We start from the raw sequence: 27,286 nt of genomic DNA on the forward strand, positions 1-27,286 counted from the left end.
AGACCCATAACTGAAGATACTCTTGGACAGATGTATGATAAACCACTTGGTACCACCCTTCTCAGTGGGTACATCAGCTCCCTGAATTCTTACTCAGATATTTATGCATCTCTCTCATGGGCAGGATGGACTTGGAGGTAACTGAATTTGCCCCAATATCCCAGTATAACTATGTAAGGTGATTCCAGTCCAGACTTTTTCACGACTACAGGAGCCTGCTGCAACACCTATCTGCTTAATCTTTGCTTTTTGAATACTGAAATAGAAATACTTTTAAATGCATAGGCAAATTTGTGTGAACTGTGAGAATGAGGAGAAAAAGGAAAGTATGTTTTCTTCTTATTGGAAATTCTGTGTTGGCAGCGAGAATCAGGGGCTTTAACACAAAGGATTTATGCTGAATGATCTGTCTTTGCTGGTCGGAGAGCAAGTCATTTTTTCACCCATAATATGAAACAAATTTATTTTGGCTTCAGGCTGCTCTGTGAATACATGATAATGTAGATACAGATTACTCAAATTTAACTTCAACTTTAAAAGAAAAAGGAAATGTCCGTGTTTAAAATCTGTGGTCACATATGGACCCTGGTAAGGTCTGTTGATGTTGAATGCTTTGCTAGCAGCTGCTTAATACATGAGAGGTACACTATATGCAACAGAGGACAGAAAAATAACAATGAACTACTAAATTAACTCTCCTGATTGCTCTAGAAATGAACATGAGAGAGACATTACATGGCTGTCTGAAATGAATGATCCCATAGACCTCTCACTCTGAGAAATAAATTTGTATACCTGCATAGGCTTATAATGGATGAAAATAGGACATTATTTTCAGATGTCTTGGGTGCTGATTAGAGCTATTTAGAAAATAGTAGTTTTATTTTGTAGACAAATGCTGAGATTTCTTAATTTCTTCTCAGTCTAAACTGGAATAAATTGTTAATGTTTGCCAATACAATAATCATCAAGAAGCAGTATTGTAGTGTTATAGTTAAAAAAAAATCCAAACTAAAGAAACAATGAAGCTAACATTTTACTGAAATAAAATATTGACAGTTTCATTAGGAAACTAGAAAATGTAGTCAAAATTGATATGTCACCTTAAATACCCTGCTGCTGCAAAACTGGACTTGTCCAGCTCCTGCTCCATGTCTGTCTTAGCAAGGGCTTCCACGGCCACAGAACACTCGGTGATGCCTGCATCCTGCAGCTTGCTTTTCTCATGCACTAACAGCGTTTTCCGATAATTTTCCAAGAATGCTATTGAACATTCTGGTATCTAATGCCCTTGTGTCATGACAGCCCATGCAAGAACAGGCTGTTCCTTGTTTCTGCTGTAGCAGCGCCTGGAAGTGTATGGTACACAGTGAGCTCCATCCTGACATGTTCTAGGGGTGAAAAAAGCATATTTTTGGAAATCTACTATGTCTATATTTCTAATCCCAGACTTACGCCCTCTGTTCAAAAGGCAAACTGGTCTGGATTTGACCTTGGCACTTGAATTCTACCTCACCATTGCAACGAAGCCCCGACAGAAGTACAACGCCATAAAGTCTGATGTAGACAAGGGTGCAGCAGGTCCCAGAAAGTCCATTTTGCTCCACAGCTCTTTAAAGTGAAAAGCTTGATACATTTATTCTTGCTGACAGAGTTAGAAACGTATGAGGCTGTCAAAAACAAACTCAGATGCAATGTTGTGTCTGTCACCATGTTGGTGGAGTTTAGATAGGATTGAGAAAAAGAATTTGTTTCCTTGGTAGCAGAAAATTGCTTATTTTACAAGGTGCCATGGAGAGTGTTATCTATGTGGGATTTATAGGGTAGAGGCTTTAATAATGCATTTCAGCAGGAAAGGAATATTTGTTTTATGACATACTTCCCAGGGTGGTGGTTGGCTTTTAGATGCACTGTGTCTTGAAAATTAATAATGCACTCATCAGAGCGCTGTGATACCACTTGCCTCAAGGGCAGGTAGGGTTTGCAAAGGAGTTGGAGCTCAAATAGTTCCCAAGACATGGGGCAGCTGGGCTGTCGAGGCACCCCAGCTGCCAGGCATCTCGGTGGGACACTGTCAGGAACAGAGCATCGATGCATTAAATGCAGCTCATTATTTTGGACAGCACCTCTTTGTGTGGAAATGCCATTAGCAACAGAAGGGGTGTCGAAGCCATAAAAAGCTATTCCTGTAGGATAGTATTGGGATCTGGTCCTGTGAAATACTGCTCGCTGACATCTGATAACAACAGTGAGATAGCACGAGTCTTTGAACTAAATTCAACCAGGATAAAAATGGTGCTGTTGCTTTTACATTAAAGTCAGAGGATCCGAAAACATAAAATAACGTGCAGTTATTTGGCAAGCAGCAGCTCCGTGAGCTGAGTGGAACTGACACAGCAGGCTGAGTGGGGAGGAAGTCACGTCGCGTGACAAACAGCTAACAGGAGGATAATATCAAGTAGGTGCAGAGAGTTATTTGTTGCCTAATGAAGAGCCTCTCAAGGTTGAAAATTTACGGTCTTTTCACAGTTCAATTTTGTCGGAGTATGGCATAAAAATAACCATTGAGTAGAGTGCAGTGACGTTGCGATGCACGGAGGAAGTAGCACAGACTTTGCAGCCCTACGACACAAAATTATATTGACAAGGGAAGGCAGACTGAGAACACGAGCCAGCAAAGGTCAGCCTGGGCATATTATGGAGGTGGCAATTAGGCCACTAATTAGACTCCTAAGGGCAGACTGGGGAAGGAAGAATGTTCTAGAGTAGTAAAAGGAAGGAAAAATTCCTAACACAGTGTCAGGCGTCACCGTTTCCCTTCAGACCACTATGCCTCATGATTGCTACGATAAGCCAAGTCCTACTTGAAATGAGCAGAGGTCTGAGCAGTTGGTGGTGAGATATGAGGCCCTTGTGCCAGAAATAGGCACATTTGCTTCACCGCAGGAAAACAGAAGTTCAGAGACGGACCTGCTGTGAGTCCTTCTCCACCCTCCCCAGGGAAAAGCCCTCGGCCAAACAAGTGGGATCAAAGCTGGATTTTGGTGAATGATGGGTAGGAAAGGAGGTGTTCAACACAGGAATCATCCCTAGCAAGTCAGAGTGCGCTGACGTCTCTCCGCAGAGTGTACATAACGGGAGTAAGGTAAATTAAAAAGGCTGAAAATGTTCCCTGGGGAAAACCGGGTCCCTGATGAGTTCAAGAAGTTGAATTTATGTCATAGAAACACTGCAACTTGATTTTCTGAAGTGGTTGGAGCCCCTGAAGAATCATACTGTGCACTGACCTGTGCTTGGCTTCACCCTGGACTCCCTCCTCCTGGTCAAATCACACTCATTTCATCTTATTTTTCATTTCCTGGGCTGTGAGATCAATGGTCTAGTCACGCACAGATATAATCCAAATCTTCTTTCTGTACTGTTTTAGTTGTTATCACAAAAAGGGCTCAGACTGAAAAGAACTTTTACAAAAGATTGTTGATTCTGCCAGGGTGGATCAAAGCTAAATCTGTAACATGGAGAGAAGAGACAATTCAAATAGTAAGGAAAAAGTGAAGGCACTCAGGATATAAAGTAAATGTGTCACTTTATCTGTGGTTCTTTCACCTCTATGTTTTATCACATTCATGTTCTTATTTGAAGTAATATCTTCGATATAAAGTAAGCATAGTACCAGAAATAGGAAAAAAGCTGCTCAGAACCTTAAAAGTAAAGTTAGCATACTTTAGGAAACATTTAGTGGAGCAAATTTTTCAAGGTAGATAAGAGAATGGTGCTGACAGTGGTGCTGTAACTGATGGAAGTTATGATTTAAAAGGGGAGAGTCCCTCCCTTTGGGCTGACTCCCTGCATCAGACTGCGCCAGGATCGTGTCCCATCTCCAGTGCAGCCTGAGGAGCGTTTGCTGTCCCTTCTCCTCCCAGCTCTCTATTCTAACCAGACGGTGTATGCCAGGATACCCGGCTCTCCCTTTGCCTTTCAGAGCAGATGTATGAGTGAGTGCAGGCACCAAAATGGCCCTTGTGATCTGAAGGAGCTGGAACGGAGGGTCTCCTTGCTAAAAAAAGTGAAATTTCAGCAGTTTCTTCAGGACCAGGAGCTATGCAGGGGTGTCTCAGGCAGGGTGAACAGAGCTGGGAGACAGCAGCAAACCCTGAGAGAACGTGGGAACGGCTCTGGGCAATAACACGCCTCTGGAAAAGAGCGGGTTGGGACATTAGGTTTCCTCCTGTGATGAGAGCATTACAAAAATTACTGAAAATAAAAATTTATGGGTATGTGGGATGAGCAGGTATTCAAGTAAATACTTGAACATTGGTCCAATCTATCCACAAATAAAATCAGTGAACTGTGCTGAGCCGACCAGACGGGAGGAAAACTAAAGCTAATTAACATCACTCTACTGTAATGGTATTTCATAACTCTGTACGCCTTGAAAATAAAGCTTGGACTCCAGGTACTTACTATCTTGACTCTACAGACCACATAAATTGTGGAAAAAATCTTACCCTGGAGTCAATTATCCTCAACATCCAAAGCTGATGGGGAACAATCTTTTTATGGATAGCCATCAGAAAGACCACAATGCATTCAACTCCACTGAAAAGAGCTCCCTACAGAAAAATTACACTCAAAAAAAGAAAAAGACTTGGCGGTGGAACTTCTATGGTTGTATCTCCATGAGAATTCAGTTACTTTGGTCAGAAATTGAATCCGATTCAATTAAGACCATATATATCACTAACACTTGCCCTCACACTTTTTTGCGGGGCTAGCCTTGGGATGAAAAAGGGGAGAATAAGGGAGGGGGCTTCTGGAGCAGCTAGTAACCAAACTGCAGTCCTCAGCTACAGTGGACAGTGGCACTGAGTATAAGAGGTTGTTGGCTCAGAAAGTGTATCAGAGGTCACACTTTCAGCTCCCCAACAGCAGAAAATACCAAGAGCCATTGCTCAGCTGGTGACCAGTTTAAAAGAAAAAAATAGATTGTCATTTTTCACGCAGCAACACTTGCCAGACTCAGCTGCAGCCCGGCGGTGAGACGTCTTGTTGCCTAAGGAAGTCTCCAGCCGAGCTGCAGGGAACACAGCGTACAGGCGGAAAGGACAGCTTTCTGTTTTCCTGTGCTTTGGGACCTCTAGAGCCCGGGTAAATAGCTGAAGCATAAGGCTAATCACTTTTTCTCCTGGGGGAAAAAAAAAAAAAAACAAAACAAAAAAGAGCAGGATTACAAATTCTTGATTACAGAACTGGAAATAGAGGGACATGCCAGTAGCGAGAGGAAGAGGAGCACCTGATTTGGCTGGGTGGGAGTCAGAGGAGCAGAGCAGAGCGGGCAGCATCCCCCCAGGGGGGAAGTCCTTGCCAGGACAAAAGGAAAAGCTCGATAAGCACAAAGCATTTGGGGCTAAAGCAATATTGCAACTTGGGATGGAAATATTGATGTTTTTATCAGCGGTGCCACATCGACTAGGGATCATTTTTATTTCCTTGAAGGGAGTGGGAAACGGATAGAAATGGGGAATTTTATTTCGCAACAGACCTCCTGCCTTCAATAAATGTGCAGAGGGTGCAAAGGGAGTTCACAGTGCCCTGGTAACTGCCGAGTGCCTTCCGAAGCTCACCATTCGATACATCTATATTATTTGCAGGCAGTAATTGACAGTGCCAGTTTAATTAAACAAAAACAGCAAGACAGTTTCCTGCTAAAAGGGCAGACAATAATAATTTTCTAGAAATGGATCCCTCCAGCTCTCACTGAGGATAAACACTCAGAGCACTTGCAAATTCTGATAAGTGACTTCAAGCCTGCATTGTTATCTTGCTTTTTTTAATACTGTGAAGTTGTTGGGAGGAATAAAAAGAGCCAGAAATCTTTATTATTCTACCTCAGGGATTCATTGCATTCTGCTTTGCAATGCTTCATCATATTACCAATTTTCACTGTACATGCTTTTAATAAATACTTATTGTTATAAAGATAATAACACTCTTATCACATTAATGACTTTGCAGTAGTCTAAATGAAAATGAATATTAATAAAGTTAACAGTAACCTTGATACAGTAGAAGACCGGTAAGTGGGAAATTTTCTCAGTGTTTTATAGTACAAGTAGGCTTTCTTTTCTGTTTTCCCTCTGCCAACATTGGAAGAGAAAGTATATGAGATAGAAATTTAGATATTTGTGAAAAAGGCTCAATGATTATTTCCTATTATAGATCACTGCAGTCTGTTTCATTAAAAATATCCTCTCACCACCAATTCTTCCCTGAGGTATTTCTGCTGCCTACCAGCACTGCAATGAATGACAGAAGACACCATATGGGCACTTGTCTTCCAGTGTGTATATAGGTCTTTTGGGGTTCTGCATGGATCCCAGCATATGGGTCAGACTGACATTTCTTTTTTGATCCAGAAGACAAAAAAAAAGCAAGAGTGCTACAGCAGCCTTTCTAGGCAGTTCTGCGTTTTCTCATCTGAACAGCTTTCCTTTTCCATCATTCCTCCCCACGGTTTGCATGCCACCTGAGCTTGCCAGCCCTGATAGTGCGTGGTTTTGTTCCCACATCACAAAACGGAGCCAAGCCAGGGGTCATGTCCCAGGACAGCCCCGTGCCCAGGGAGCTGAGGGCTTCCAGGAAGGCGCAGATGTCCTGTCCTGGGTGAACTCCGAGGGCACGGTCGGTTCAGGCGGCTCCAGGCACGTCAGACCTCCTGCACATCCCCAGCCCATCTGCACCCGGCAGGAGCCGTCGGCCCCGGAACACCAGGCTGGCTGTCAACGATCTCTACGTTTGATCTCGTTTACTGTGGGAGACACATCAAACATTTCCAGAGGTCTCGCTGCTTGGTATGAACCACTGGAAATCCTGGACGAGTGGAAAAAAAATCCTGAAATTGCCGCCCACCGGAGAAGAAAAGTTTGTGGAAGCCAATGCGTCGTAGAACTCATTTAATAAGTGAATCAACCAGACAGAAGTTTGGTCCTTCTTATATTGTGTCACTTTGCCTTTTTAAAGAAAGAGTCACCTCCAAATAAATCATCAAATACGGGGATTTCTGCAGCCCCGTATATATCCCAAGCATTTTTCTTTGTTCAGGTGTAGGCTGACTTTGAGATTGGAAGCACGTGAAACTAAGCGCCAAAGCTTTTTGCATGATTTTGCCACAGCATGTAGTAGCTGTGCTGACCTAAAAACTCCTATAGGAGCAGTTGATGCCGGTAGTTGCATGTTTTACAACTGAGAGAATAATCTATTCTGAACAAAGAGCTCTCAAACATATGGTACTTTGTTAGTCTAACATGAGAGGTATGTCAATTTGCTGAAAGTGCAGTCAGAGGGAATAAGGGTATTGCAAGATTTTGAATACTAAGCATAGAGATTTTAAATTTAAAAACCAAGGGTTTATGTAAGGTTAAGCCTTGAGATTTTTAAGTCTACAAAATCTGATAAATTTAAAGTTACTGCCTTTATTGCATTGAAGTCTGCCACATTGCTCATTTGCTTTTATAGTTTGTGGACATTTTTACACACTAAGGCATAAATTTAACAGAATAAACAATAATGTAAAAAACTACAGATGGCAACTGCAGAGAAGCCAGGCATTGGTTCTGATAGTGAATTTAACTTTAAGGTTTCCTGGTTTAGCAGGTGGCAGATCTCAAGCCTGACATTGCATTAATGTAACTTCCTTGAGTGCAGTCTTTTGGTGGAGGGACGCACATGGTCAAATTCACCGAGGTTCTTGCATTAGCTGGTGCTGCTACAATATCCAAACCATTCACCGATAATAATGTCTCAACAAAAGGTATATATGTGCAGATATGCAACTCATCTCATCTCAGATATTTGGGTTTGGCTTTCTAGTCTGGGGAAGGTACCTGGTTTTTACAATGAGATGGAGAGTATCAGCAAACACCTGGAGACAGAAGTTACGAGACATTTGTAATGAAGAAGAATTTATTGTATCTGATAGCCTAGAGTAATGTATTTCTCTATTTCTGACTGGGCGATGTAAAGAGGGTGGTAGATGTAAACAAGAAAATGTGGCTCTATCACTGTGGGAACCTGCGCTAACTCAGTCAATGACCTCTGAGGAGTTTAAGGAACCGTGCAAGAGCTTGACCTCACTGTCATTATTTCCTGCATCATTATGACAACGATACTAGCATTGGGTATAAATGCAATGTAGATGCATTTTACAGGAGTATGTAGATTCCAGCATGCACATTCACCTCTCCACATTGTCATTGCTAATCTGTCTTTCTCCACCACTCTGATTTACAACAGTCCTTAAAAATGCAGACTAAGACCTCTCAGTAGTGTTTATGTCCCTGTCATGTTTTCATTTTGTCTTGCTATTATGATTTCAAGCAGTCAGAAGCTGGCAGCCACCGTCTTAAGCATAAAAGTGAATTGAATGGATTAATAATGGCCAAAGGGTATCATGGCAACCAGAGGTGTGAAGGAAGGTGGCCAGGTTTCCAAACAGCATGATTAAATATGGCAATATAACCTTGGCGAGTTAATACAGCATCAATTGCCCACAACTAACACGATAATTTTACCATCCAGAAATACTCCGGGGAAATAAACGTTTCTCATCATTGCCAGGAAAGCCGAATCATTAACGAACAGAATGATGATGAAATGCAGAAAGTCTTGGTTCTTGAGCAAAGCACATTAGTTTCTGGGACATGAGGCTCATTTATAATAGGGATTTAATTCATATAATCAACACAAAGACTAAACAGTGAAGAGGAGATTTTCTGAAATAAAGATTGATCTCTGTGCCAGTCCTTCTATGTGAAACACACTCACAAATTGTATTTTCATGTCCAGGAGTGGATATTTAGATGCCTAAATATCCATTTGTGTATACCAATGGGCAGTTTGCCTGTGCATCTAGAAGAAAAGCGGGAGAGATGGGGCTTTCCAAATCTGAACTCCCCGGTGGAGCTTCTTGGCTCTCACTTTGAGGAGAACTGGCTCGGTGTGCTTCTCTGTCCTCAGTATTTCTGGGTAGAATTCACAAGCCACTGAAGTGCTCTATGGCACCAGTCCAAGCCCTTTGAATAAGGATGAGACTACCTCTGTCTCATCTGCTGTATAGTAATGCTTGACATTAATATTTCACTTTTCACGAGAAGTTCTCAAAGCTCTTTTCAAGCCTAATTAAGGTTCACATCACACTTAAGAATGAGGCAGATATCCTAATGACAGGAAAAATGAGAACAAGAGAAGCAAAGGGACTTGCTCAATATCGCACAGTTGCAGTCCTGAGACTGAAACGCAAAGATCTTGAATCTCGGTAGTTTGCCCTAACCACTAATGAATAATAATGACTGACCATATTGATAATTAATAGCACTTTCACTGAGCTTAATACATGTAAAGTGCTGTTGAAGTACTAATTCATTCATCCTCGCTGAACACTGGGGGTATGCACGGTCTTCATCCTGCAACCCACTCCACTTTGTGTATGTGGAAAACCACTGAGTTAATCAGATATTGCTCCACAGCGGAAAGCTGAGCATGGAGATGGTTGCAGGATGAGGTATGAAAGAGGATGATCACAGTGTCTGGCTTTTGGCATGTAACTGAAGTGCCTGGCGTATGGGTGCTCAAGCTAACTTGGTCTCCCTTACTGGCATCAGAGAGAAGCAGGCTCCATTAGAAGCCCATTCAAATCATCTGAATTAAAGATATTTCTCTCTGCTGAGCCTCAGGACAGCCTAATGTTAGAGGTCTCAAGCTAGACATGTGAATACTCTCCCTTAAGTGCTTATTATTATTCCCATTTTGCAGGTGGGTGAACTGGAAAGGACAGGACTGTGCTAAATTAAGTGAGCTGCCTGCAATGGTTAGGCTCCCTCTTTGCTTCCCCATAAAACCCCTGGAAATGTGTATGAGAAAAAGAATGCAAAGCGGAATAAATCTCCAGGGAATATGTTTAGGTTGTAAAAATACAGAGACAGTATCGAAATACCTCAAAGTGCTCCTGGAATATATGGTGAGTCATGAGCACCGTATATTAAATGGTCAACGCTTATTCGACAAAAGTAATTTCTCATGCGAGACCACAGGAGTCACAGGAATTGGCTTTGCACCAAACTGCCTGATTCAGCAAGATATTACCAGTGTGCAGAAGCTCTGCTGTTATGTTTCAGCTTTTAGGCACCGAGAGAGAGGAAGCAACCAGCACGAGGAGAAACTAAGTGATTCCTTACAGATTCAAATATGGCAGTGTTTTAACTATGTGAGTAGAAACTTATCAGAGAAAAGTATGCATTAAGAATAGATAATATATGTATGAAATTCATCCCTCCCATGTTATTTCTTCAGCTTGTATAATGGAGAATGAATTTTATCTCCCTGTTTTCTGCCATTTCTGGGATTCTTCCTAAAGCCAAAATTCTGTTGCAGCCATGGCAGTCACTAAAAGTTATAATATAAGAAAGTGTTTATCAGTTCCATCATTGCAGGTGTACTGGAAGAATGACTGTAAATTGAAATTACTTTGCAATGAAGAGTGAGTTAGTAAAAAAAAAGGCAGAAAAAAGGAATATTCATTTTTATCTGAAATTAGCAGAAAGAATAACACTTGGAGAAAACATTTATCATAATGACAGCTAGGAGGTATGTGATTTATCTTTGTAATAATGGTTTTCATAACTTTGAAGGTAAAGACAGTTGATCTATCTTGACGTTTTTCATATAACATCTAGAAAGTTAAATGACTTTATTTGTATACCTAAAATGAAGGCTAATCTAGCATAAGCATGCTTGGGAATTCATCTTTTGCAGCTGCACAGGGTCAGGGCCCATCCTTTGGTCTTAAAGGAAAGAAGCATAGAATGAACTGTCTCTGCACAAATAAATCCTTTTCTTTGAAAAGCAGGCTGACCTCATGCACTGACCTCATCGGTGACTTCATACCTACGGGAGCAATTGCTGACCAAGCTGTTCCTTGAAGGAGGTACCATCTGGCCTAAAATAGAACGGGTAAAAGCCTGGCAGAGTGGGACCTCAAATCTGGGCTCCAGATTTTAACCCTCCCTGTCCTAACACTGGCCAGGTAGCACCTTCTCACTAGGTGTGAAGGACGTCCGTGTCCCCCTTGGATCTCCTCTTGTATGGGTACAGGGTTTGCTCTTCATACATGAATTGCTGTTGCAACAATTGGCAAGTCCATATGGTGAGCACTCATCCCAACATTGACAAATCAACCTTGGTACTTGAAATGTTTATACATTATGGCTAAAAGAAACAGTCTTTTTTTTTTTTTTTTTTTTTTTTTTTTTTGTCTAGCAATATGAGGTGTTTATCCAGAACGTAAACAACTCTTAAGGAAAGATACATATGTGCATGCACATCTATTCATATGTATTGCATGTATATTTGCTTTATGTCATGATCTGGTTTCTTCAACTCTGAAGCCCCTGCTGAGGGCTGGGGTTTGCAAGGAACTTCAGGTTTAGGCATGAATGAGGAGAAATAGATGGGAAAGAGGGAAGACTAGCTTATGAATGGAAAAGACGTTATAAAATACAGTTAATCTGATTTTTCTTGAGGTACATAGAATGGTAAAAATTAGTTAAGGAAATAAGGCACACATATAATCCAAGCACTCATTAGAACACATCCCTGATCAAATTTTAAACGCTTAATTTTGAATTCAGGAGCTGGAGGAGGAGTAATAGGCAACATGAAAGTAAAAAACTCTAGGTTTTGTAGTGCACACGAAAAGGCTTAGTGACCTACAATCACCTACCAGTGGCTCAGAGACAAAATATATTAACATACATAATAGATCTGGAGAGTGACAGTTTAAATATACGACACAGAGGGGAAAAGATTATTCTGTAACAGAAACCAAACGCCTCCAAGAGTAACACTCTTCCCTCCTTATTCACAAGAGCAATGCGAAACAACGGGGTTGTTCACATGGGAAGAGAAGCCGGGAGCAGAGCTCCCGTTGACTTCAGTGGCAGCGATGTGTGTCTTTAACCAGGAACCACATGCAATGGTGACAGAGAAGCCATCTGACCATTTTAGCAGAGATCTGAGAGGTCTTAAGGCATCTTTCCCATCTACACTGCTTCTGAGCTATATCAAGCTCTTTAATCGAAGCTCACGGTGTGTTACAGATTTCTAAAGACTTCCTTTTTTTGTATTAAAACAAACTATTTAGAGAAGAGCCTGAACCAACCTAATGTCAAGCTCCTTGGCTGTTGGCTCACCTAGTTTTACCATCGCTGTGATGAGCCCTTGGTTGGTGCCACATATCTAAGAGTTATAGGACGAGCAGTGTGTAACCCTCAGGCACTCGGCACGAGAGCTAATTCTGGTGCCAATTTGAACATGTCTCCATTTGTCTTCTGAATCCTAACTCCTTGTTCATATTCCTTTAGAGAATCAGAGCTGTGCGTGCAGCAGGTTTAAAAGCTTTGCCTGCCCCAGAAGTCACACACACGTATTTCCAAAGGCAGCAGGCTTCAACTGGCTTCAAGCCTTCTTGTTGCGTGCAGTGCCACAAAAGTGTTATGGTAATTCTGCGTGCTGAACCATTTAAAATCTATTTTAATTGATTCCTGGCTACTTCATGATTCCAGCGTATTGTTAAATCAGTGGTAGATAAAAGTAGCAGGAGGTAACGTCTTTTGTATTGCTGCAGGGAGAGATCACACCTAAAATAAGGCATTAAATTCTGGGTACCTCATTGCTGGAGAGACGTTGATAAATTGGAAGAAATTCATGGAAGAGCAATAAAAATGATTAAAGGTCTGAAGAGACTGAGTTATGAGTGAAGATTAAAGGAACTTAATATGTATCACTTGGCTAAATGATGACTAAGAGGGAAACGATACCCTTCGACAAGTACTTGGAGGGCATAAATATCACAAATAAAGAGGAATTCTTTAGGATGCTGGAGGACATATAACTTGGGATAAAAGGATGGCGTTAGGCAAAAGGAAACTGGCTCTCGACATACATCATTAAAATCTAACAGACCATTTGTGGGAAACCAAATTCTGACACATTTATCTAATCATGTTTCAGCATTAATTTTTGCCAATTCTAGGAAAAGAAAGAGCTGCCTTCAATTAAAGACTGAGAAAGAACTCCCAGATGCACTCCAGAGATGTGCATGCCAGTAAGAATAATTCCCAATCCAAGTTGGGAAAACAGCAAAAAAGGATTCTGAGTATTTGAAGATCGATACACTGTTTACCGAGAGCCGAAGGATGTATAAGATATGAAATTAGTGATCTATATTTTAGGAATGTGTCTGTTGCCAGGATACCATGGGGAAAATAAAAGTAAAAATGCATTTCTTTAAAACATACACATTCTATTAATTCCAGTGCGAATGGAAACCAATATTTTAATGGGAGAGCAGACAACTAAGAATAGAAAATCTCCCTGCAATTTTCTCGTAGTACCAACTCACAGCTCAGAGCCCAGCTTCAGAGTTGGAAGAAGAGCTAAAATAGTCTCCAGGGGTGTCGGGGTTCTGTGGTTGCACATCCTAACCCCTGTTAGAAAGCGACCGCGCATTCGACAGGATTGAACGCGTGAAATTGGGCTTTGCCGTGCCTCTGCTCCGCCGAGCGGCGCGGCCGCACAGCAGTGTAAGTCCTTACAACTGTTAAGTACAACATATATATCACCTTGTGGTTTTTCAGACTTACTGCATGGAAGCTCTCCAGCTGAATTTAGAGGTCCCCACCCAGTAAACTATTTGCTTCCAGCTCCCCCTTTGCTTTCCTGGCCAAAGGGGGAATCCTGAACCTGCTCGCTCAGGAAGCTCCTGGGGAACTCGGCACATCAGTTTGCTCCTCGCAGCTCATGGCAGGAGCGGGACAGAAACGTTTGGGGGAAATTTTTCTCTTTTCCTGTCACTACCCTCATCCGTTTCTGGTGAGATTACAATTTGACGTAAAGGTATCAGTTTATGCTGGTACCTTGCAGCAACATCCCTTGAGAAAAGCTCTGAAAAGCAGCGCCTGGTGACGGGAGGTCACGGGAAAAGGGCTCCCCAAAAGCTGCAGAAGTGGGAAGCAAAAGTCTCCCAGGTTCTTGCAGGCAATGAACTTCTGATTTTTGAGTTTGGCAGAGGAAGCACAAAGCAGAAACATCTGCATTTCTAATCCCTCTGTGAGAACAACTTAAAGATGCTGATACTGTAATAGGCACACGGAGGAAGAGCAGTCCATTTCCCCGGATTAGCATCCCATTACGGCGGTGCTCTGAGGACACAATCTGATTTGTTTATCCCAGAGTTAAATCTGGCTATAAATGCACAGTTCTGCTGCTGGCAAACCCAGCCACCGGACCTCTTCGCCAGACTTCTGCCCCAAACTACAGTCAGCAGCTGTAAGGAAAGACTCCCCTGCGTAAAAAAAATCATCTTTAAAATTCACGCACTTGCACTACTAGTTTCATGTCTGCTTTTCAACACTATTAAAGGGCTCTCCCGTATTTTTTTTCCCAGATAAGCCTGATCATAGCTAAGGAATATGTACAAACTTTTTTTTAAAAGTGAGATGATCCTTGATAGGTTGCAGAGTAAGCATGGCAACCAGCAGACATCATATTTACAGAGGTGAAGGTCAGGAGCTTTCATTTTATGAAAACTGGTCTAGTCAGAGAAAGTTTTACAATAATTTCTGTATTAAAATCTCTTATTTTCTTCCCTCTTTGAATGTCTTGAATAGTGAGAATTAAAGTGCAGTTTTAGTTTTTAGACTATTTATTCTGAGTGTTCTTCTGACTATCATTGTTAGTGGTAACACAATTAGTTCCTGGACAGTGATTTATTATGCCATAAAATTTTGTATTTTCCTTACCATCTCACCAGGTAATGTTGAAGATAGTTTGTAAGTGTCCATGAGATGGGTAGACACAACCTTTCTGCAGTGCCTGGAAACTTGAGCTACTGCATTTGGATACCACCATCAAGATATTTACTCCAGCTGATGGTTGGTGAGGAATAGCGTGAAAAGAAACTTCCCCAGAGAATGAAGATCTTATTTTTGTGACAGCTTCTTTGAGTTCATTTTTAAAAAAATACATAAAAAGGAAGGGAATATAATTATGCAGAAATCTGGCTAAGCATAATTGTTATTCAGAGCATCCCGGGAGGCCTAACAAGGCCTTGGAGGGCAGCATATTCAACCCAGACCAGAAACACTGAATATTCATGAATATTTTATAAATCACAGATTTCACCTAGTCAGGTGTTTTATTCTGTAAGGTTTTTTTAGCTAAGAATTAGGTGAGAATCAGATGTGACCTGAACAGAGATACGTAACACTGTGCCATAGGAAACTTGTGCATGTGTGATTTTTAAGTCAGGCTCAGTTATTTATATATGGTCTTGCATGTGTTTTACCACCTGTCTGAAATCTTTAAACTGTTTGGCTCCCAATCATAGCTGTGTATTCTGAAAGCTTCTGGTTTGCATTTTACTATTGAGTTACATATGGTTTCACTGCAAAACTGATTCCCACAAATTTGTATAAGTTTTAGCTGCTTCTGAAAGTAATAACCAGAGACTGAGTTGATCATGAAAGGAAATACTAAAATACAGTATTCACTGCTCTTTCATATTTAGCTCATGTTTCATCACCTCAGCTTCTTAGAAATAACGTTGCGGAATACTAAGCATGCAGATCTAAGCCCAGCAGTGGGTTCGCTTCGGGTTAGGAGGGAAAGAAGAGTTTTCCTCCAATGTGTTCACACGAACCCCGACCAGCTGCGCGCAGTTGCAGCTGCACAGCAACTTCTGATACCACCAGCTTTGCAAGCACTGCATTAAACCTTCACGTGAGACCGTGCGTGCCGCACCGCAGGAGGTATGTGCGTGTATCTCTCACCTGGATGGCTCAGTAAGCGAGCCATATGTTTACACAGACACGTATTTCTGTATACATGGTAGGATCCTCTTGGTTGAGAATGAACCTGGCACTTAACGGAATAAAAGATTTTGGCTTCTTAGCCGCTGTTTGTGCTGCTGCCGTTTCAAAACGGGACGAGGGCAGTACATGCTGCACGGGGTCTGCAAGACACGCAGCAGGGAAATCTGACTTGTCCGAAGGATGGAGACCTGGCAGCGTAGGGGCAAGGGTCTCCTCAGCTTGACCTCTGACTGCCCCCCCCGCCCCCGGCACGCAACTGGGGATGCTGGTTCCACCTAAACGCCGTTTGCTGGGGGCAGCTCGGCTTTCCCCTCGCCTCACTCAGGAGAGGCCCATCTCCTCCCAAAACCTTTTTTTGGGGGGAGCTCAGCCGGCGCTTGGTGCTGCCAGGACCGGCGAGCCGCGGGGGCGGGGACCGGCTGGGATCCGCTCCGCATCCCCCGCGGAGCCGCCGGTAGCAGGGCGGCTCTCCCCAGCCTCACTCCCCCCCCACCCCCCCCCCACCCCCCAATTTTTCTCGGGGTGGGGGCGCTGGGGACCCCCCGCCTCCGCGGAGCCAGCGGGGCCGAGCCCAGCGGCAGCACGCCGCCTCCCGGGCTGCGCAGCGCTCCCTCCCTCCCTCCCTCCCCCTTCTTCTTCCTCCTCCTCCTCCTCCTCCTCCTCCTCCTTCCTCCTCCCTCTCCTCCGCCCCCCCCGCAGGGCAGAGCCGGCGGAGGCGGCGGGCGCGGACGGGAGGACGAGCGGGCGCGGAGCGGGGCAGAGCCGCGGAGGTAGGTGCGCTGGGAGCGCGGCCGCCGGGATGGGGATGGGGTTTGGGGTTTGGGGTTTGGGGTTGGATTTGGGGTTTGGGGCTGGAGGGGGGGGGGGGGGGGTATGTGTGCGGGTGTGTGTGTGTGTGTGTCTGCCCAAGTTTCGAGGCTGCGGGACTTTGCGGGAAGTTGAGCGGCCAGTCGGTAGCAGCGGGCGGAGCGGCGCGGAGCCGGCTCTGGGGGTGCGGAGACACCGCCGGCTGCCCCCCCCCCCCCCTCCAATTACTCCAGGGTGAAGGCTGGCCGTGCTCCCCTCCTCCCCCCTCCTTCTCCGTTTCCTGAGTGTCCGTGTGTGTGTCCGTTCCCCTCCGCGGGTGGGTCCCGGGGGTGCGGGCTGGGGCACTGGGTGCAGCATCCCGCGGTGCTGCGCGGTGGGCGAGCGGAGGGGCGCGGGTGGGGGGGGACACACACACACTTTTTAAACCGTGCCCCTGAGCAGGTTAGTGCTCAGGGGAGGGTGGAATGATGACAAAGGTAATGCAATTTGCTGTCAGCTCGGCGGGCTGCCTGTGTTGGGCAGATCCCTGCTGCTGCCGGAGAACTGCTCATTGGCTAATTGCGCTGGTTTTACGGTGGTTTGGGAGAGGAGACACTTGGAAAGCGGCTTTCTGTGAGAGATTCATTTAATTCCGGCAGCGCATCCAGCCTAGAATTAAGCCGTGGATGGCTGTTGCCATTCACTGATGCATATTTTTAGGTGAAGAGGGGTATTTCTTAAATGCAAGCTGTTGGCTGTTAAAAATAGCTTCATAGCATGCTTTTGCTGAGAATGCAGTCAAGGTTCAGTGACGGGTTATTATGGTTAGAGTCTGTTAAGCAACGACTCACCAGCTGAACTTTGGTGTCATATATATATATATATATTTTTTTTTTTTTTTTTTCAGTGCTGCTTCATTGTAATACTACAGCCGTACTCTGCAGTGAATTGACTTAGACACAGCTAGATTTGTAGGTTAATGGGATAGGTGATAGTATTTCTAGGATGGTGCATCTGAACACCTACCAAACTTTCAGATATGGAAATGTATTCAGTTTTTATTATTATTCTGTTCTATGGCATAATGTTCTCTTCATATTGATTTGCTTGCATATGACATAAGAATGGTTTCACTTCTTGAATTGTTAGCCAGACAAAAAAATCATTATTGTCTCCTGTAGAACAAACACGTGCCTTTTGCATTTTGTGACTAAAAAAAGCAGAGTAGTCAGATGAGGAGATTACCGATTAAAACTCAGAGTTTGCTGGAACTGTTTGTGAAGAGTAAATATGTTTAAGGTTTAACTGAAAATCATATGTGCTTGTTTGTGTAAACAAATGCCTACTTGAACAACATTGCACTTGATGATAACTGGGGACTACTTAATCTCTGGCAAATAGGGAAATTTCCATCAATAAAGTCACAACATATATATGAGCTATTCATAGGTATTTATATCTATGCTATTTATATACATTTATATATGTATTTTATATATAGACACACACATATATCTATACACACACTCATTTATAAACAGTAAATACTAATGGAGTAGTTGTCCTGAAGCTCTTTTTTTGTTAGTGATTAAAATGTTGTCACACGTCTCTTACCCTGAGAGCTTCGCTGCTGCTGCTGGTGCCATTTCACTCTTGGGCATGGAGTCAAAGGATTCATCTGGCTCTTCACATGCCAAAAGAAAGAAAATCAATTTGAATGCAGAAAAGAGGAAACTACTTGCGTGAAGATTTAGTAGTGAAACTACCTTTTTTTTCTTTTTTTTTTTTTTTCAAATGGCACTTAGATTCTGTACCTATAAGTGCAGTCACCATGCAGTTCTAAAATCAATAACAAAATAGTTTTATGGTTCAGATTTTGTAATAGGAGGACTAGTCTCAAATTCAGAGTGTTTTATTTGGTGCTTTGTAACAGGAACATGATGAAACAGCAGAGATTTACATGACAAAACACTTAATTCCACTAATGCAATGGGAGACAGGAATGGATTTTATCTTTTTTGCTGAACTAAAAGTAGGTATCTGGAAACTGTATAAATGAGAAGGTTGAAGCAGACTCTTGTATTTGAATTATTTCATGGGGTTGAAGTGGAAGGATGCAGTTATGTAGTCCACTAACAGCATTAACAAGGATGGGATTATGTATGCAAAATCATAGAGATTCAAATAAGATACTGCTTATATTTTAACATTATTTTAAGCAACCTGTGGCAGGAGCTCTGTGAGAACCAGGAGTTTCAGTGGGCAGAGATTATACTGGTGGCCCAGGTGATGTCAGTGTTATCACATATGTTTTTAAAGGCGGACTGCGTTCCAATACTAAAGTATCTTTCAAAGTATCAGTTTATATTTACAATCAAGTTGTTAGATGGATGGCAGCAAACTCTTCCAAAGTTAATGAGGTATTGCTAACCATGATGCTACAATCCCTCCACCCCACAATAAGGATTTCTCATCAAACTCCTCTGCTGACTAGGAAGGGAATCCTTATTATTATTAACTACTTTTCCTATGCTGAGTGTTTCCTCATATGTTCATGGGAGCAAAATTTTAGGAAGTTGTAACTCATCATTGTGTTACCAATACATTCTGAAATATTTTCTCTACAGATAAGCTAGCAGCAGCAGTCTGATCTTGCCTAAATGATGTATTGATTTAGGAAGTTAGAACATCCAACTGTGTTTCTCTTTTGGTACAGATACATCATTCAGGTGAAGAAAGACAGGACTCCAACAGATGCCGATATGCTCCCTCTCCCTCCTAACTCTTAATTACTCTTACAGTTACTACATCCTTCAAGGCTGTATATCCCCAAATCGGAAACTCCAAGGAAATGTGCCATTAAATAATTTACTCTGGAGACTCGGGTGATGTGAATCACCCTGGTTCCAATGTCTTATCGAGTTTGCAGGAGCTGTACCGTGGTTTGAACTGGGCTCCTTAATTGTTGTCTTTAGGCTTCAGTTCCTCCCTTAACCCACCTATTTTCCTCCATACTTTGCACAGTGAGGGATAACTCTGAATTCCCAACATAATCCTTGCTGGAGTTATGTTGCTCAACTGGAAGAATCCAAAGTGCTGTGGAAAAACAAGATAGATTTCCAATACGAGAGCACTTTTTTCACTGCTTTCACCCACAGGTTAGTATTTCTTATTTATATACGTGTTTTAGTGAAGTGCAATGTTTTCCTTGCTGACAAAGTACGGTGCCAGATTTGGAGTCTAAATACAGTTATTCACGTGAGGGGAAGGGATCTGTAAGCTTCTACCAGTTCTTATCTCAAAGCAGTCTGAATTACACCGATCTCTCCACTTATACTAAAATTTCACTAAAATTAACTAATTACGTAGAGCATTCTTGACCCATTCCCTTAAAAATATGTAGGACTGTCCATGTATCTAACATAAAGCATGTTGTACAGTTGCACTGGCTGTTTGTCCGTGTGACCTTTTCAGTTGTGTTTCCCGGGCTGAAAAACATGATTACAATTTTGTCCCGCTTGCTTGATTTGGTTTTCACATGCAAAAGGGAGATGGGAAAGCAACCGAGGAGCTGGAGTGCGGCAGGCGGGTTGCAATGGGAGCACTGTAATCCTTTGATTACACAGCTGTGCCTGACATGCCACTAAACAGCTCTTTAGGGGCAAGCAGTTAATGTAGCTTTACTATAGAATATTTATTAATTTATGTTACGCCTGGTTTCCAGCAGCTGTTGAACATGGCTTGTAAGCAGTGGTTTTAAGGAGCGTGGCATCCTCTAGAAGAAGAGATAACCAGGTGATGTGCCTGATACCTAGCGAGAAGAAACAGAAAGAAAAATGATGTCTGGTTGGGTGCCGATGGCAAGGAGAAGGCAGCTGTGGTGGTGGTGGGAGACCAGATGTGATGATGAATGTGAATAGGAGTGAGTGGCCATGGCAGGCTCTGTCCCAATGTCCCCCTGTGGCAGCACGTCAGAGGTCGTGGGCGCACCAACCCCAACCCATTGCCCTGCCTCCTCCCATTCCCTGATCTGGCTTCTTAAAATTCCCACAACATCCGGACCTGGCTGAAACACATGTTTTCCAAATCTCCAAAGTGGCGAGCCTGCTGGTTTCCTTATGAACTTGCCAGAAATGAGGTGGGACACATAAACTAACACAACTCCAGCAGCATTTTTGGAGCTTCTGGTGCAGCAAGCCTTCCTCCCTTGGTTTGCAGAAAGCAGCTAAAGGCCCTGCAGTGTTAGGGATGGTGAAAGGCACTTGGCTGCCAAGGTGCCTGTCTTCTGTGTAATGGGTTTCCTTGGAACTGAACACACTCTTGTGAAGAAATATGCTGATGGAGAGGTAGGGAAGTGACACAGGCCTTTATTATTATGTATACCAAGCACTACAAAATAGACACTTTTTATTCTAAAACTTAGTGGGCTATCATTTGGACTTATCAAATATGCATACCATTTTATAAATATTTGTGGGTTTTTTATGCCAACTCTGTATCCAAGGTAGATTGTTTCCCACTGTACAAGGTGCAGAGTTGTACCTAAATAGCAAACTACTAAACCTGACATTTTTCATTTGCTTCATGCCTTCCAGTAGGGAAAAATATGTTTCACAAGGAGATATTTTTCCTGTAAAAAAACCTTGATGTTCAGTGTGGGTGAATGTACCCTGCTATTTTACCATAAAATTAGAAAAAATGATGAGATTGAAAGAGACTTTTGTATTACTATTTTTTTTGCATATATTGGTGCATGAGTTAAATCTGCCAAGTTTAAGTTAGACCTGTAACTTCTCACATTTGCATGGAATATTGGGAAGGACATTTATTTCAAACAACGGCAGTCATTGTGTTACAGGTAAGTTTTAACTGGGAAGAACTGTGAGATCAGACAAAAAGAGTGAAGATAAAGTGTAAGGTTCTAAGAAGTACAGAGTAAACAAGACTGCTTTGAAAAAAACATGAAACTTCTGTAAGATACATAGGAAAAATAACAAAGGTTTATCTGCAACGTGTACTTAGGGGATGGAAGAAGCCTGGTAGATGGTAGTATTGAAAGAGTGCCATGAATGTGGGCAGTACATTAGATGTGAGTTTGCAATATTGGATTTTTTCAGATGATTGAAGATGATAATGTCCTTATATGTGCTACATGCCCAGTTAAAATTCAGGTCTTGGAGCAGTATGGGGAAGAAAGCACTTAATTAAAGTGCTTTAGATCTGGCATCATATTAGTAGTGAGTTATTGACAAATAGGGGACCTCAGGAAAAAAGTAATAGAAATCAGGGCTCTGGAAGGTTTTGTACATGATTTGAAGAAAATGTAAGAGCCCAGTATTAACTTTGCTGTGCCTAAGCTAGGACATAATGGTCTATGAGTGCCAGAATTTATTAATCCAAAGAAGGAGAAGGATTCTGACTGGTACATCCAGGTTTGATTGAGTAAAACTAGAAATGGGCAGAAATGGAGGATAGTTTAATAGATTATTAGGAGTGTATATCATGTAATGAGATGGGTTTGCCTGCAGGGCCAGATCTTCACAGGGGAGCTTCTCTTGAAAATTCTTTAACAGATCTTAAAAACAACACTTTTTTCCAAGTCCAACAAATGCCTTCTCTAATACTCCTTTCCAGCCTATTCAATTTTGGCTATTTATCAGTTGAGAAATTTGTCTTCCAACTGAGGAAGAGGAAGTCAGGTAAGACTGTCAGGAGGCCTGCATGGATGAACAAGGAGCTCCTGGCTAAACTCAGACACAAAAAGGAAGCCTACAGTGGGTGGAAGCAAGGACAAGGAGGCTGGGAGGAATACAGAGAAACTGTCTGAGCAGCCAGGGATCAGGGGAGGAAAGCCAAAGGCCTGACAGAATTAAATCTGGCCAGGGATGTCAAGGGCAACAAAGGAAACTTTTACAGGTACATCAGTGATAAAAGGAAATCTAGGGAAAATATGGGCCCTCTCTGGAAGGAAGTGGGAGACCTGGTCACCCGGGTATGGAGAAAGCTGAGGTACTCAAGGACTTTTTTGCCTCAGTCTTCACTATCAAGGGCTCCAGCCACATTGGCCAAGGCACAGAAGGCAAAGGTGGGGACTGAGAGAAAGAAGAACCACCAATTGTAGGAGGAGATCAGGTTTGAGAACATCTAAGGAACGTGAAGATGCACACATCCATTGGACCTGATGAGATGCATCTGTGGGTCCTGAGGGAACTGGCAGATGAAGTGACTGAACCACTATCCATCATATTTGTGAGGGTTTGACAGTCCTCTGAAATTCCTGCTGACTGGAAGAGGGGAAACAACCCCCATTTTTAAAAAGGGAAATAAAGAGGACCTGGGGAGCTACAGGCCAGTCAGCCTCACCTCTGCACCTGGCAAGATCATGGAGCGGATCCTCCTGGAAACTATTCTTGATCACATGGAAAATAAGGAGGTGATTGGTGACAGCCAGCATGGCTTCAGTAAGGGCAAGTTGTGCCTGACAAATCTGGTAGCCTTCTGTGATCAGGTTACGGCACTGATGGATAAGGACAGAGCAACTGATGTCATCTACCTGGACTTCTGCAAAGCATTTGACACTGTCTCACACGACATCCTTGTCTCTAAATTGGAGAGACGTGGATTTGAGGGGTGGGCCAGTGGGATTGAATACACCCTCAACAAGTTCACCAATAACACCGAGCTGTGTGGTGCAGGGACACGGGGGAGGGCAGGGGTGGCATCCAGAGGGTCATGGACAGGCTGGAGAGGGGGGTCCAGGCAAATCTCATGGAGTTCAACAAGGCCAAGTGCAAGGTCCTGCCCGGGGGTCGAGGCAATCCCCAGCACAAACCCAGGCTGGGCGAGGGGTGGCTGGAGAGCAGCCCCAAGGAGAGGGGCTGGGGGGGTTGGTGGGGGGAAAACTGCCCGTGAGGCAGCCCCGTGCGCTGGCAGCCCAGAACCCACCCGTGTCCTGGGCTGCAGCCAGAGCAGGGGGGGCAGCAGGGCCAGGGGGGGGATTCTCCCCCTCTGCTCCGCTCTGGGGAGACCCCCCTGCAGTGCTGGGGCCAGCTCGGGGGCCCCCAACAGCAGAAGGACCCGGAGCTGCTCGAGCGGGGCCAGAGGAGGCCACGGAGATGCTGGGGGGGCTGGAGCAGCTCCCCTGGGAGGCTGGGCTGAGAGAGTTGGGGGGGTTCAGCCTGGAGAAGAGAAGGCTCCGGGGAGCCCTTCGAGCGGCCTCCCAGGGCTTAAAGGGGGGACAGGAGAGGTGGGGGGGGACTCTGGGTCAGGGGGTGGGGGTAGGACGAGGGGGGACGGTTTTAAACTGCCAGAGGGCAGATTTAGGTGAGCTCTAAGGCAGAAATTGTTCCCTGTGCGGGGGGTGAGGCGCTGGCCCAGGGTGCCCAGAGCAGCTGTGGCTGCCCCCTCCCTGGAAGGGTTCAAGGCCAGGTTGGACGGGGCTGGGAGCCCCCTGGGCTGGGGGAAGGGGGCCCTGCCCGGGGCAGGGGGGGCACTGGGGGGGCTTTGAGGTCCGTTCCAACCCAAACCATTCTGTGTTTCCATGACCTATGTAGATATTACATAGATAATGTTAAATAGATGTTGTTAATATTAAATAAGTTAAATGGCTAATAAATCTGTAATTTTTAGAATTTTCAAGGAACACTCACTCTGAAAGCTCAGCTCTTCATAGATCTGTTTCACCATGTTAGGCTAGTGGTCGCACTCCTCTTCTGTCTTCAACCACCGGTTAGTGCATTTGTAGGACTGCTGCTGTATAGTTCATCCTTCTGGCTTGATTGCTGAAGCCTGAGAAATTTTCTGGGGCATTTCTGGAAGGGGTTTTGGATGCTGGTTTGTTGAAGTGGAAGAGAAGCAGTTTGCACATGAACATCAGGTTTTGAGCCCATGCAGGGCTGATGCCAGTTCAGCTCCCCGAACTGTGAGGTTGTGCTTCAGGATCAGGGACTCTTTGCTTGTTTTGTGGCTCCTGGGAGCTCTATCCTGGGATAACACGGTGATATGTGGGTTGCAACTGCATGTGCAAGTGCAGAGGTCAGGTAAAAAGACCGGGTAGAAACAGTGCTGTGCATTAAAGGCTACCAATAGAAATGACAACACGAGATACAGTGGTGGTCTCTTCATTTAAAAAGACAAAAATGTGTTCTTGAGCACTTTCAGTATTGAGTTTAATGCCCTAAGCAACTCACTAGAACCATTTATAAAATAAATAATTTAGATGAAACATTTCATAAATTATAGAACTATGAAAACAGTATCTCAGGTTGAGGATTAACTTGCCTGAGGAACAGATAAGGATAAACCAGAATGAAGCCACTATCGCTCTTGACATTTAGTATTAGAATTACTTTGCAAAGCTATTTGTACCAGCTTTAAAACAGTTTCAACAAGAAATGAAATGTCAGAGGTGAACAGAAGGGAACAGTGGAACCTAAGCTCATCCCTCTCATTATAGGAAAGAGGAAAAATTCATTTGTCTAACATCAGGCTATTTTAAATACTGATGTGTTTAATTCTTCAGAGAACATTTTTGAACACTGCTAAGGAGATCAGCAAAATTAAAAATACACAGTGGAGTAAAATGGATTATATGTTGGTATCCATGGAAATCCCTCATGGATTTCTCTTGCATTAGGGCACATCAAGAGTAGATCAGGTCTTGGTTTTCACTGGTGTAAGGGGGACCAGAATCTGGATCCTCCAACTTGTGGGCACTGAAAATGTTTTCTGGTTGTTTTGGAGAAGTTCAGAGTCCTCTGCTTGATGAAGTGTGTGGCTGCAGTGGTAAGGCTGGTAAACCGAAGCAGCAGTCCATTAGCTTCTAGCCAGTCTCCACTACTTTTTTTTTCGTTTGTTTGTTTTTTAAAAAAAGCAACCCTGATTTCAGTAACTCTTTGGGTAAAATATCCTTCTTAGATGGCTTCATATCACCCGCTGCTTATTTCTGCCTACAGCTTTAAAAATTTAGTATTTTTATTGTTTGATATCAGAGTTACAATTGCAGTAACCCATTCTGGTGTAATACAGGGAAATGCATAAAAAGCTTCTGCTGAGTTTTGAGAGCTGTTTCTTTTAATAGTATCCATTAAGTGGGTGTAGTAATCTCTCCAGTTTTCCAGTTTATTATCTTGCTGTACTACTACACTGGATAATAAATGAAAAAAAACCACTAAAAAACGTACTGTGAAAATACAGGTAAGCATGTAAATATCAACAGTGACTTTTGTTGGACTATTACAATTCTAGATTCTAAGGCTTTTCAGTATTAGAATATGAACTGAAACTTTATGACAATGTATATTTGTGCATTAAAAATGCTTGCCTGTTACTGAAACAAGAATATCCCAACCATAATCTCTAAAAATTCTACACTGTAGTATTTTTAATAACCTTCTTTGTGTATTTTTAAAGATAACAAATAATTCTGAAATAGCAAATATCATTAAATTTCATTTAACAAAAAAAATGAGGGTTTCAAATGGAGTAATATAAGTGCTGTGTTCATTCCAAACGGCAATTCTCAGGATGAACCTCTGGCTTCATTAAAGTCAATGAAATGTCTTCCTGCTGACTTCAGCATGACAGGATTTAAAAAAAAAGTAAATAAAATAGGATCCTAAAAAGTTTTCTTCTTGATGAGTGACTGGAGCTAAAGTCATTCAGCTGTACTATTCTGTGCATATGTTCTTTAGTTCAGCCAGGAAGTCTTAAGGTGAAGATAATATCTGGTGAGGTTAAGGGTATGTGAAAAGGAAATAATACTTCTCTTTGAAAGAATCTATCAGGAGTTGTGCTATCCCAGAGGTCCCCCTTTATTGAGATACTGCAGATGTGTGCCCACTTCAGTGCTTAGGGAATCTGTCCTTGCAGGTGGACATTCTTGTTAACGATATTTAGGCCTTAAAAGTGATGGAAAGCCCCAAAGTCTAACTCTTTAAATAAAGTATTGCATTACTACATTGTGTGGGTAGGAGTTGGGGCATTCTTTTGCATCAAGTGCATCACTCAGGCATGGTTTTAAGGACATTTTTAGCTTTGTCCTTTGGGCATCAAGGATTTTTATGTAGCAATTGAATAGGAGGAAGGAATTAATTTGATTTAGTGATGTCAAACTGAAAATGAAGTTCCTCCTAGCACATCCTTCGAAGAACACTCAATGGCTCTGGATTTAGCCAGCCATCCGCTTTATTTTTGCAGGGATATTTTTGAACTTCCTCTGCTGATAAATATTTAGAGTCTGTTTATATTTCATCTAATTTCTGTTAGATAGTGTTTACAGATTTTTTTTTTTTTTTTCCATAAATACTTATTACTGAAAAAATTGGTGTTACAAGCCTGGGAATTGCAGTGCTAACAATTTTGTGATTTTTAACTGTCGCTGACTGACAGTATATTTATTAATTATCCAAGAAAGTCTTACAGCTTTCTCAAAGAGAACTTTATATCTGGGCTGCAGGAGTTGGAATGGGAGCTGTAATTGCTTTATGTCTGGAGTGCAGGTTTAGGTGCAGAAGGTTTGGCTGGATTAGATGTGACCATCTCTGAGGATCAATAAGGTATGAAAAGTGGAAAGG

At 42.9% G+C, this 27,286-nt stretch overlaps 1 protein-coding gene across 2 annotated transcripts in view; it reads left to right on the forward strand.

The window, feature by feature from the left end:
- Positions 1 to 16,671: 16,671 nt before the first annotated feature.
- CHST15 (carbohydrate sulfotransferase 15) overlaps positions 16,672 to 27,286 on the forward strand; it is a 53,214-nt gene continuing 42,599 nt past the window's right edge. The window contains exons 1-2 of one of the 2 annotated variants that reach the window (XM_042790465.1): positions 16,672 to 16,696; positions 19,737 to 19,870. The gene's annotated coding sequence lies outside the window, so the exon portion shown is untranslated. The remainder of the gene's footprint in view (positions 16,697 to 19,736; positions 19,871 to 27,286) is intronic. The other variant, XM_042790467.1, reaches the window with a different exon arrangement.

This window comes from Tyto alba, unplaced genomic scaffold (assembly GCF_018691265.1).
Source record: "Tyto alba isolate M040663 unplaced genomic scaffold, T.alba_DEE_v4.0 Super-Scaffold_1, whole genome shotgun sequence".
Classification (NCBI taxonomy): domain Eukaryota; kingdom Metazoa; phylum Chordata; class Aves; order Strigiformes; family Tytonidae; genus Tyto; species Tyto alba.